Genomic DNA, 10,667 nt, shown 5'->3' with positions numbered 1-10,667 from the left:
GTCACATCGGTCACTCAGTTATTAAAACCCCTCACCGAAAAATTCATCATAGAAAAATATTGCATGTCCCAGAAGCATCCATGAATCTTCTATCCGTCCATCGAATAGCTCCTGACAACCATGTTTTTCTTGAGTTTCACCCATTCTTCTTTCTTATCAAGGATCAGGTCACGAAGAAAATCCTGTATCGAGGTAGATGTGTTCGTGGGCTCTATCCATTGATCCCTGAACTTAGGAGACTCAATAAGCAAGCATATGGTGTCACCAAGCTTTCATCCTCTCGGTGGCACGATTGTTTAGGGCATGCATATTTTTCTTTAGTTGAGATATTACTTAGAAACAATAAACTCTCATATGTTGGAGAGCGTAGCAATGAAACTATTTGTGATTCTTGTCAAAAGGCCAAGAGCCATCAATTACCATATCCAATTTCCACAAGTGTTTCCACCAAGCCACTCCAACTTATTTTTTCTGATGTTTGGGGTCCAGCCCCTTCATCAGTTGGTCGATACACCTACTATGTGAGTTTTATTGACGATTACAGTAAATACTCCTGGATCTACTCCTCAAGAATAGATCTGAGGTGTTCCAAGTGTTCCAAAATTTTCAAGCACTTGTTGAACGAAAATTTGATAGCAAAATACTTGCTGTCCAATCTGATTGGGGAGGGGAGTATGAAAAACTCAACTCCTTCTTTCAAAAACTTGGTGTATCTCACCATGTCTCATGCCCTCATGCTCACCAACAAAATGGGTCTGCTGAACGCAAGCACAGGCATATAGTAGAAGTAGGGCTTGCACTCCTTGCTAGAGCTTCCATGCCACTTAAATTTTGGGATGAAGCCTTTCTCACTGCCGTGCATCTCATCAATATCTTGCCAAGTCGAGTCCTCAACTATGACACACCCACTGAAAAACTCCTTCAAACAAAACCAGATTACAACTCCCTCCGTGTTTTTGGTTGCGCTTGTTGGCAAAATCTGAGACCATACAATAATCGAAAGCTCATGTTTCGCTCCAAGCAATGTGTCTTTATTGGGTATAGTGCTCAACACAAAGGTGTCAAGTGCCTTGATATTCCTACTGGTAGGGTTTACATCTCTAGAGATGTGGTCTTCGATGAAACAAAATTCCCCTTTGTTGATCTTCATCCCAATGCTGGAGCACTCCTTCGCCAAGAGATTCTCCTCTTGCCCTCTCATCTTGCTAATGGTGACATAAGGGAAAATAATTGTGATGAATCATTGTTGACTAACCCCCATAACCGTGTGCATGAGCTGTGTGATGATGCAGGAAATCTTCCCCAACAAACTCCGGCTGAAACAATGCAAAATATCGCCGAAACAGGGGCATATTTTATGTGCCCCCCGATCGCCAGCAAATCCCCCTCGGGATCGATGCTGCCACAGCCTGGCAGAGAATCCGCATCGGGATCGCCGCTCCTGCAGCGCGGCAGTGGATCATCCTCGGCGCCTGTGCAACCCCCGGCACCCCCTGCGACCGACAGCCCGGGTCACCACTCCTTCCCCGACACGCGGCCCCCTCCAGCTCGGTGGCCGACAGATGCGGGCCACTGCTACACGTGTCGACAGGGCGGAGAGGGTTCGGCCCGACCAGGCTCATCATGAGCCAATGATCAACCGCCTGCTGATTCTCTGCCTGGATCTTCTCCGCCGATATCCCCCGCGCCTTCACCTGGGCACGTCTCGGCGACCACAAAAGATCCCTCCATGCATCCATCTGCCATAGGAGGATCCACCTCGGACGCGATGCTGTCGGAGGCAATCCTGGATCTTCTGTGGCTGCACCCGATGTGAATGAGGCTGAGGCTGTACCTTCTATGCGCCGTACACGTCTCCAAAAAGGTGTCATCAAATCTCTTAATTACAAAAATATCACCAAGTTTGGTTTGGCTTGCTCCACAGGTGAACCTGGTACACTTGATGAGGCTCTTGGTAATGCAACTTGGAGAAAAGCTATGGAAGAGGAACACATGGCTCTTCTCCATAACAAGACCTGGCATGTAGTTCCCCCACGACAAGGTAAAAATTTGATTGATTGCAAGTGGGTTTTCAGAATAAAAAAGAAGTCTGATGGAACTATAGATCGTTACAAAGCCAGGCTTGTTGCTAAGGGTTTTAAACAAAGATATGGACTTGACTATGAGGACACGTTTAGTCCTGTTGTTAAAGCAGCCACCATTCGTCTTGTTCTATCTATTGTTGTGTCTAGGGGATGGAGCCTTAGACAACTAGATGTGCAGAATGCGTTTCTTCATGGTGTTCTGGAAGAGAATGTTTATATGAAACAACCTCCTGGGTTTGAAAATAAAAAGTTTTCGCTACATGTCTGCAAGCTTGATAAAGCAATATATGGGCTAAAACAAGCACCACGAGCATGGTACTCAAGACTCAGTAACAAACTACAAGCACTTGGTTTTTCTCCCTCCAAGGCTGACACATCATTGTTTATTTATAATAAGGCAAACACCTCCATATTTGTACTCTTCTATGTTGATGATATTATTGTTACAAGTTCATCCAATGAGGCAGCGACAGGTCTGTTAAAAGATTTGAAGTCTGACTTTGCTCTTAAGGATTTAGGAGATTTACATTTCTTCCTAGGTATTGAGGTGCAGAGACATGGAAATGATCTTCATCTTTCTCAAGAAAAATATGCAACTGATCTGGTCAAAAGAGCTGGCTTGCAGGGGTGTAAACCATCATCAACCCCATTATCCAGTTCTGAAAAATTATCTCTTACACTGGGAAATCCTTTGAATCAAGAAGATATATAGCACCAACTATAGAAGCTTGGTAGGTGCACTTCAGTACTTGACTCTCACAAGGCCAGATATTTCTTTTGCTATTAATAAAGTATGTCAGTTTCTTCATGCTCACACTACTGTTCATTGGACTGCTGCTAAACGTATTGTCAGATATATCAGAAATACTTTGAGTACTGGACTGGCATTTAGTAAATCATCATCCACTCTTGTCAGTGCTTTCTCTGACTTTGATTGGGCAGGATGTTTAGATGATAGACGCTCAACAGGTAGTTTTGCACTTGGACCCAATCTTATATCATGGTGTGTCAAGAAACAAGCCACATTCTCTAGATGAAGTACAGAAGTAGAGTATAAAGCATTAACAAATGCCACTGTTGAAATTATTGGGGTTCAGTCTTTGCTAAAAGAACTTGGTATAAAGAGTACTCAAGCTCCTTGTCTATGGTGTGATAATCTTGGTGCCACATATTTGTCAGCCAATCCTGTCTTTCATGCAAGAACTAAACATATTGAGATAGATTTTCACTTTGATAGGGAAAGAGCTGCTAACAAACAACTGGGTATTCGATTCATTCATTCCAGGGATCAAGTAGCTGATGGATTCACTAAGGCATTGCCCTTCAAAAGCTTTGAGGAATTCAAGTATAATCTCAACTTATCAAAGTTGTGATTAAGGGAGGATGTTAGACAACACGTTATCTTGGAGATCAAGACTTAGATCGAATAGGTAGTTCACCGTTATGTTTATCTTATGTAACTACTTCTATCTCTATTCTTCTTGTACTCCAAGTCTATCGTTTAAACCTTTGTAAGCATATCTCCAGGGTTCAGCTCCTGGCTATATAACACGAAACCGTCGCCCCCAACAGGGTAAGACGTTCCTATTATTTCCACAGAGGCGCCTATGATGACTTCGTAAATCTTAAGATGATATGTCGGCTTAGTCTCTCGAAGGCGCTCATAGAGATAGAATGTGTGCACGCGTTAATAAGGGTGGATGTATGCGTGTGTTTATAAGCGCTTACATCTATATGTTCAAAAAAATTGACATACTTAAAAATCACTTCAGAAAACCTCATTTGTCGCTCGTTCGGGATACAGAGGGAATATGGGTGCAGATCCAATGTTGGTAGCAACTGAGTAGCGAGTTGAGTTGCGTTATGTAAACATATTCTTATTGTTCAGAACGAGGAACGTAGGGCATATTTTGGAACTTTTTTTTTTGACGGGACATTTAAAATAGGGAAAAGATTTCGTTCAGCCAACCGATCTAGTGCGGGGCATCCAGAGTCTCCTTCACACGATGCATCGCCTACTGAGTCATGTACATTTTTGGTCTATCTTTGAAAAAATAATAAAGAATGACGACTGCGTAAGTGCGCGAGCGGCTGAAGATATCGTAACTTTTGGATATGTCAACTTGTTTTTTTGGCCAACACCAATACAGAAATTTCTCATGGAACTCTTGAGCCGAGCTGTTAGAGCATCTTCAACACACACGCAATGCATGGTGTGCTAAAACAAGTTTAAAGTGTCGAAATAGCAAGTTTTTGTATGCAACAGAGCGCTGGCTCCAGCGACCGTTGCAAAATACTTCATTCATTCCTTTATATGATGTGTATTTATTTTTTGATAAAATTCCACAATGTAAGGTGCATTTCTTGTAAATCCTTGTAATTCCCTTATTAGCCTTTCAAAAAAAGGAAAGTATCTCTCTCACGATTGCATCTATCTTTAATTGTATCAGAAAAAGGAAACTATCTCTCTCTCGATTGTGTGTATCTCTTACTTTCCTAGACTCGTTGATTTACTTGTCACTAACCAATAAATTTGTCAATGATAAATTTGTCCTAACACCTCTATTATTATGTGCCTTGGTCACCGTGCCGAAAATTATACACCTTACATATTATTATTTGCACATGCGAGCCGTTCCAACAGACGCTGCAAAAAAGACACGTGCGAGCAAGCAAAGCACATACGAACAATATTTGAAAAACACATATAGATAAAATTCAACGATACAAATAGCATAGTTGAACTCAACACCACAAACTAGTCTACGATACAAATAAAAATAGATAAGATACTATGGTGCAAATAAACTAGAAACTATTCCGAGTCGTTGTCGGTGGTTTCGTCCAACGTCGACAGAAACATGTCTTCCCACCGAGGATCGTCTTCGTCAAAGAACAACGTTTGTCCCACGTGACACTGCGAAATCGCTAGTGCCTTCTGCCGGCGCCTATCCGTTCGTTCCGCGCGTCGATTTGCCCTCCTCTTCGCCTAGAATGCGTTCTCATTGGCAACGTCCCACGGTAGCGCCGGCGCCACTCCGCCATGGCTTGCCCGTCCGCCTCGGCGATGAGGAGGCGGCGCTGCCACCTAGGGTGTTCCTGACGGTCCTCGTCGGTTACTAGACGTGACGGAGGCGCGAGGTCATGCACATGCTGGCATATCCGCGCGTCGTTGCAGTTCATCTGCAAGCGTGGCCTTGAGAGGCGCGACACCGCCGTGTCGTACGCGCGAGCGGTCTCATGCGCGGTCTCGAACGTCCCGAGACCGATGTGCACGTCATCGTAGCAGATCTCCGTGTAGAACATGACGGAAGGGCATTCGCGGACGCTGCAAAAGCCGGAGCTGGTCCGGCGACGCGGCGGCATGTCGACGGCGGGGGAGTCGAGGGGGTGGGGGGGGGGGCTCGGGTGAAGGGCGCGACGGTGGCGGCGGGGCGTCGGACACGATGAAGAAAGGGGCGATGGAGGCGTGGGGCGCTCAAGTGTGCGGTCGGTCGGCTCGAGCGCGTGCATTTTACAGAGCGGGTCGGACGCCGCGCGTCAAAACTGCCATACGCGAAAAAAGTTCATTTTAAACCTTGAATTCGTAAATGGTCGGTGAAATAAACCTCAAAGTCGAAATCCCTGTCGATTGCACCCTGAACTAGGTAATCCTGGTCTAAATCAAACCCTGAGACTGTTTGTCAGACCGGGATTGCAAAGGATGGCTGGGATTGTTTATTTTTCTTTCAGAAATTTGAAATAGTTCACGGAAATAAGGAAATGTTCACGAATTTGGCAAAAAGTTCATGCATTTGAAAAAATTAACAAAATTTGAAAAAACGTGACATAATTGTGAGAAAAAAATCACTAGTAGTTTAAAAATTGTTCAATGCATATGCAAAAATTGTTCAACACATTTTTTTAATAAATTGATGAACTTTTTTCGCTTTTTTAAATTTATTCAGAAATTCAGAAAATGTTTGCACATTTCAAAAATGTACACTTTAAAAAAGCACACTTTTTCAAACAGAAAATATTGGTACATTAACTTATTCTAGTTCGCTACATTATGCCCCGCGCTTCGGTTTCATCCCTCTTCTCAGCTCAAGTCGGCTGGCAAAAGACGAGCGCCCCAAAATTTGCGATGAAGCACCATCGGATCGGATTTTTTTGGGAATAATAATAACAATATGGTCTTTTGGGCTCTGCTATGGAGCGCTAGTCGAGCCTGCTTGCTGGCTCTGCTTTCCCTAGTTTGAACTTGGGCTGCACACTTACTCTTGTGACAGCGTTTCACGCTTCAGAAAAGTGATACTTTATTACAAGTTATTAAACTGCCAGTATGTTCTGTTACATACTCCCTCCATCATAAAATAACTGTCTCAACTTTATACTAGCTCTAGTATAAAATTATACTAAGCTTAAGACACTTATTTTGAGACGCGGGGAGTATATATTTTATTACCTTACAAGTGTGAAGTATACTTCCATATTTGAGCCTAGTGTAAAGGTAGTAGCTATCCGTTTAACAAAAGAGAACACGTCTTCCAGAATAGGAGGATGTATAATATGTACTATGTCGGAAAGAATGAGCTATCCCTATCCAGTTCTATTTCACAGGGCACTAGACAAGGCCGGCTTCGCTATTCATTCAAATATTTTAATGTTTCAGTTTTTATCTAATAAGAATGTAAAGTTACCCTTAGTTTTTTCTGTGAATGCTGAGTAATACATTCCATTTGTGTATTTATTATGTCATTTGAGCTGTCAAAATCATGCATAAATTTTTTAAATTGTAGATCTTCCTTTCTGTACATTAGTTTCTAAAATATTTCAATTTTTAGGAAACCATTCTCGAGTTAAAAAAGTGTTCGCGTTTCACAAAATAAAGTGGCCCGAAAGCCCACTGGTCAACAATGTTCATGAATATGGTAAAATTTCATATATTTTGAAAATGGTTCACAAAAAAGAGTCCAACAATTTTAAAATAAAGTTCAAAAAAATTCAATAAAAATAAATCATGGTTTCAGAAAAAGTTCAATGATATTAAAAAAAAGTTCACAGGTTTTCAAATGAAAATTTCATGGAATTGAATCCTGCACGCATTTTTAAGCAGACCAACAGAAGAAAAAAATGGGCCCATCCAGCGCGTTTCCTCCCTGGCTCATAAGTCAGCCGAATCCCAGTATCAGGGTTCAATTTAAACCGGGATTGTATAGTTCAGGGTGCAAACGACAGGGATTTGGACTTGAGGATTTGATTCGCCGAACTTCTATGAATTTAGGGTTTAAAATGGACTTTTTTCGCCATAAGCTGAGCCATTTTTTCCGCACGCGCGTGATTTCTTTGGGACGCGTCGAGATCTACCACACCCGTTGATTGCTCCTCGCGCGTAAAACACAGGTTTTCCGGCGCGATATTTACTGTCTCTGTTGGAGATTCTGTAACAATCAGTTTCGCCCTGGAGTCGTGCAAGGCCTGGAAACCGCTGGCCCTCGAAAAAAATTACTCCCTCCGTCCGGAAAAAGTTGTCACGGGCGTAGTGTTATGACGACTTTGCAAAACAAACCTTCTATCATTAAATCCGTTACAAATAGGTCCACGTCTCCTTCCTCTGTCCAGTCGCCAGCGCCCGCGCGTCGCCGTCGGGTCGGGGACCAGCGCCGTTGCCCACCTGTGCATCCGCCGCGCATCAGCGCCGCCGCCTCTCACCTTCGCCCCCGCCTAGGAAGCGACCTGCGCCGCCCCTACTCGCGTCGCCGCCATGGAGGCGGCCTGCTGTTGCTGCGCACCTGCGCAGCCACCACGGCCACACGCTTGCTATGCTCACCAGCGCCTCCGCCACGGTCTCCCACCTGCTCCTCCCACCTGTTGCGGCTTCCCACCTGAGCCGCCGCTTCGGCCGCCCACCTGCCGCGCGCAGCTAGCCCACGGCGACCTGGACTTCTTCTTCTGCCGCCGGCTGTTGCCGCTGGTGGTGGTGGGTGATGCCTCTGCTTCTGCTAGTTCCCCGCGCCGACCTCTACTCGTGCTGATTCCCAACGCCGGCCTTTGCTGCTGCTTCCCCCGTCCCGCCTCTGTTGCTTACTAGTCCCCACCTCTGCTGCTTCTTCTTGTGGTGAGTCGAACCAAACTGAAAACGAGATTGAAAGTGAAGACGGTGAGGAGAAATTGAAATGAAACTGAAATTCAAATTGGCTAATCTTCACAATATAGACATGTTGGAGTACTCTCACTGAGTTCTGACCCCCTTCCTGCTAAAGCTAATAATACATGAAATTAGCTAGTGTTTTGAGCTTATGGAGCTTGGTCTGCTTGTGCTCTAATAACGTGTCCCTGTCAACTCTGTACACTGCACAAGCTCTGGTGCAGATTGCAATGCATCACTTGAAAAGTTAGATGCACATAAACTTTCAGAAAAAGGAAAAGAGAGTTGAATTTACAGTTATTAGCACAGTAACTGAGCTCATCATGTGGTTTTCAGAACCCACTGAGCATGTTCTGGCTTTTGATTGCAAAGATTAGTGTCAAAACAAACAAAACAAAGCATGATAATTACGTGTAGCAAAAAGAATTGAACTGAACTTCATTTTAGCATTAAATGATTCAGTTTAGTTTAAATTCAGTTTAGGATTCAATAAAAAAAAGGCAACATCATTTTTTCTGAAATCAATAATCAAGCTTTCGAAGAACAGCTTATATGTTTTGTTCAATACACAAATCAATATGTGTTGATAATTGAAATGCAGAGACACAAAATGACAGAATCTTACTGCACATAATGTTAACATAATGGCATAATCTTACTACACTAAATGGGAGAATCTTACTGCACATTATTTTGCTTCGTAGACAAATGGTTCCAAAAAGATCAAAATATCAGACTTGGGCACTGAGCTGCCATCGACTAGGCATGCATGATTAACTGAAATGATATGGGCATGGCCAAGTTAAGTTATTTCCATAGCAGTAACTTAAAACAAGGAAAGTATTGAAACATTTGTTAATTAACTGAAATTAATTTAACAAAACGAAGGTATGGGCATGGGCAAGTCATATAAAAAACTAACAGTTGATGCGGTGCTCACACTACTGAACTGGGATTAAAGGTTCAGTTTTTATGCATTGCACTAACATTGTCATTGTGGTTTCATTGGAATAAAGGTTCAGTTTTTATGCATTGCACTAACATTGTCATTGTGGTTTCATTGGAATAAAGGTTCAGTGTTTAGTGTCACTCGGATCAGATTGCCACGAACCATGGCAGGTCGGCCCAAAGGACGGCCCGATGGCGGCAGTCAGTTTTGTGAGTGTTTCAATGGAGAGGCAAAAATATTCAGAGTATATATGTCAAAAGAAGCATTTTATCACAGCAAAAGAAGCATTTTATGCAGTGTGAAGCATTTTGGATTATCATTATACTGAATCTAGCAGTCTAAAGCATTTTTATGCAGTAAAGAAACTGAATGTAGCCTACAGAGTTTAATTGAGTCTAGCAGTGTCGACAGAGTTCTTTCTCAGCTCTCATAAACTACATAGTTTGCTGTTTCTAATCTGTATGCAATAGCAGACACAAGCTCATCTAAGCTTTCTCGAACTGCACAAAGGAGTAACATTATCAGAAATGCAGGCAGACAAACAAATTTATCATAATCCTTCGATCGAACCAAATGCAAGACAGTTTCAAGGCTACAAACTTACAGTACTTCATGCATCAAATTTTCGGAGACAAATAAATCAGACCATATAATAATCAGACTAAAAAGATAAAAAAAATCAGACTTGGAAACGAGGAGGACTTGCAGACCTGCAGATCTGCACTTGGACACTTGGACATGAAGGAGGAGCGATGTTAAGGAGGAGCCGCGGTTGTCCTCCAGGGATTCTGCCGAGGTGCGGCATCTGTGGGATCAGAGCTCCATGGTGCGGGGACGGGGCTGAACCTGAATCAAGCAGGGGAACCTGAATCGAATAGAGAACACAAAAATTTCTGAACCTGAAACCAGCGGCGCCGGTATGGGGACGGGGTTGGCACTCACCAGGTCGAACCTTGATGAGCAGGCGTGAATCTGGCCGTCACCATGGCCTGCTCGATGGCAGACAAGGAAGGAGGCAGCAGAGACGAGCTCGCCATGGAGAAGGTAGGAGGACTGTCCGCAAGCCCAGGCAGCAGGGAGGAGCTCGCCATGGCGACCACGAGGGACTCACGGAAGGCAACCACGAGGGACTCAACGAAGTTGAAAAGCCGTTCCTTGAGATTAGTGAGAGAGCCGCAGGGCGGCGGAAGACGAATTCCTTGTGCTTCGTGGGGAGCTGTGTGGCTTTGCCAGGGATGGGGACGGGACCGCGGGTTCGGTCGGCAAAAGTAAAGGTTTTTTTTGTCAAATCTACATGATGACAATTTTTACCGGACGGAGGGAGTACTACTTTACGAGTCCAGCTCGGATTACACTTGTCGCATGCAAGACGGACGGGAGACGGTCACCGACGCGCGAGTCCAAATGTGAATCTGATCTGAGTTCATTCTACACACGGATGTCACGACCGTCATCGACCCGTCTCTCTCGATCGGTACTATATATATTTACACTTCAGGAGGAA

General features: G+C 43.9%; 1 long non-coding RNA gene across 1 annotated transcript; it reads right to left on the bottom strand.

Moving 5' to 3' along the window:
- Nucleotides 1-7,503: 7,503 nt before the first annotated feature.
- LOC123420001 lies at nucleotides 7,504-10,373 on the bottom strand. The gene is made up of 3 exons (XR_006618806.1): nucleotides 10,106-10,373; nucleotides 9,874-10,009; nucleotides 7,504-8,991 (listed from the first exon to the last, which is right to left on the bottom strand). It is a non-coding gene; the product is annotated as an uncharacterized LOC123420001 (long non-coding RNA).
- Between the last annotated feature and the right edge of the window lie 294 nt (nucleotides 10,374-10,667).

This window comes from Hordeum vulgare, chromosome 1H, assembly GCF_904849725.1.
Source record: "Hordeum vulgare subsp. vulgare chromosome 1H, MorexV3_pseudomolecules_assembly, whole genome shotgun sequence".
Lineage (NCBI taxonomy): Eukaryota > Viridiplantae > Streptophyta > Magnoliopsida > Poales > Poaceae > Hordeum > Hordeum vulgare.
Note: the sequence above shows the minus strand (reverse complement) of the source record. Positions and strands in the feature narration are given on the sequence as shown.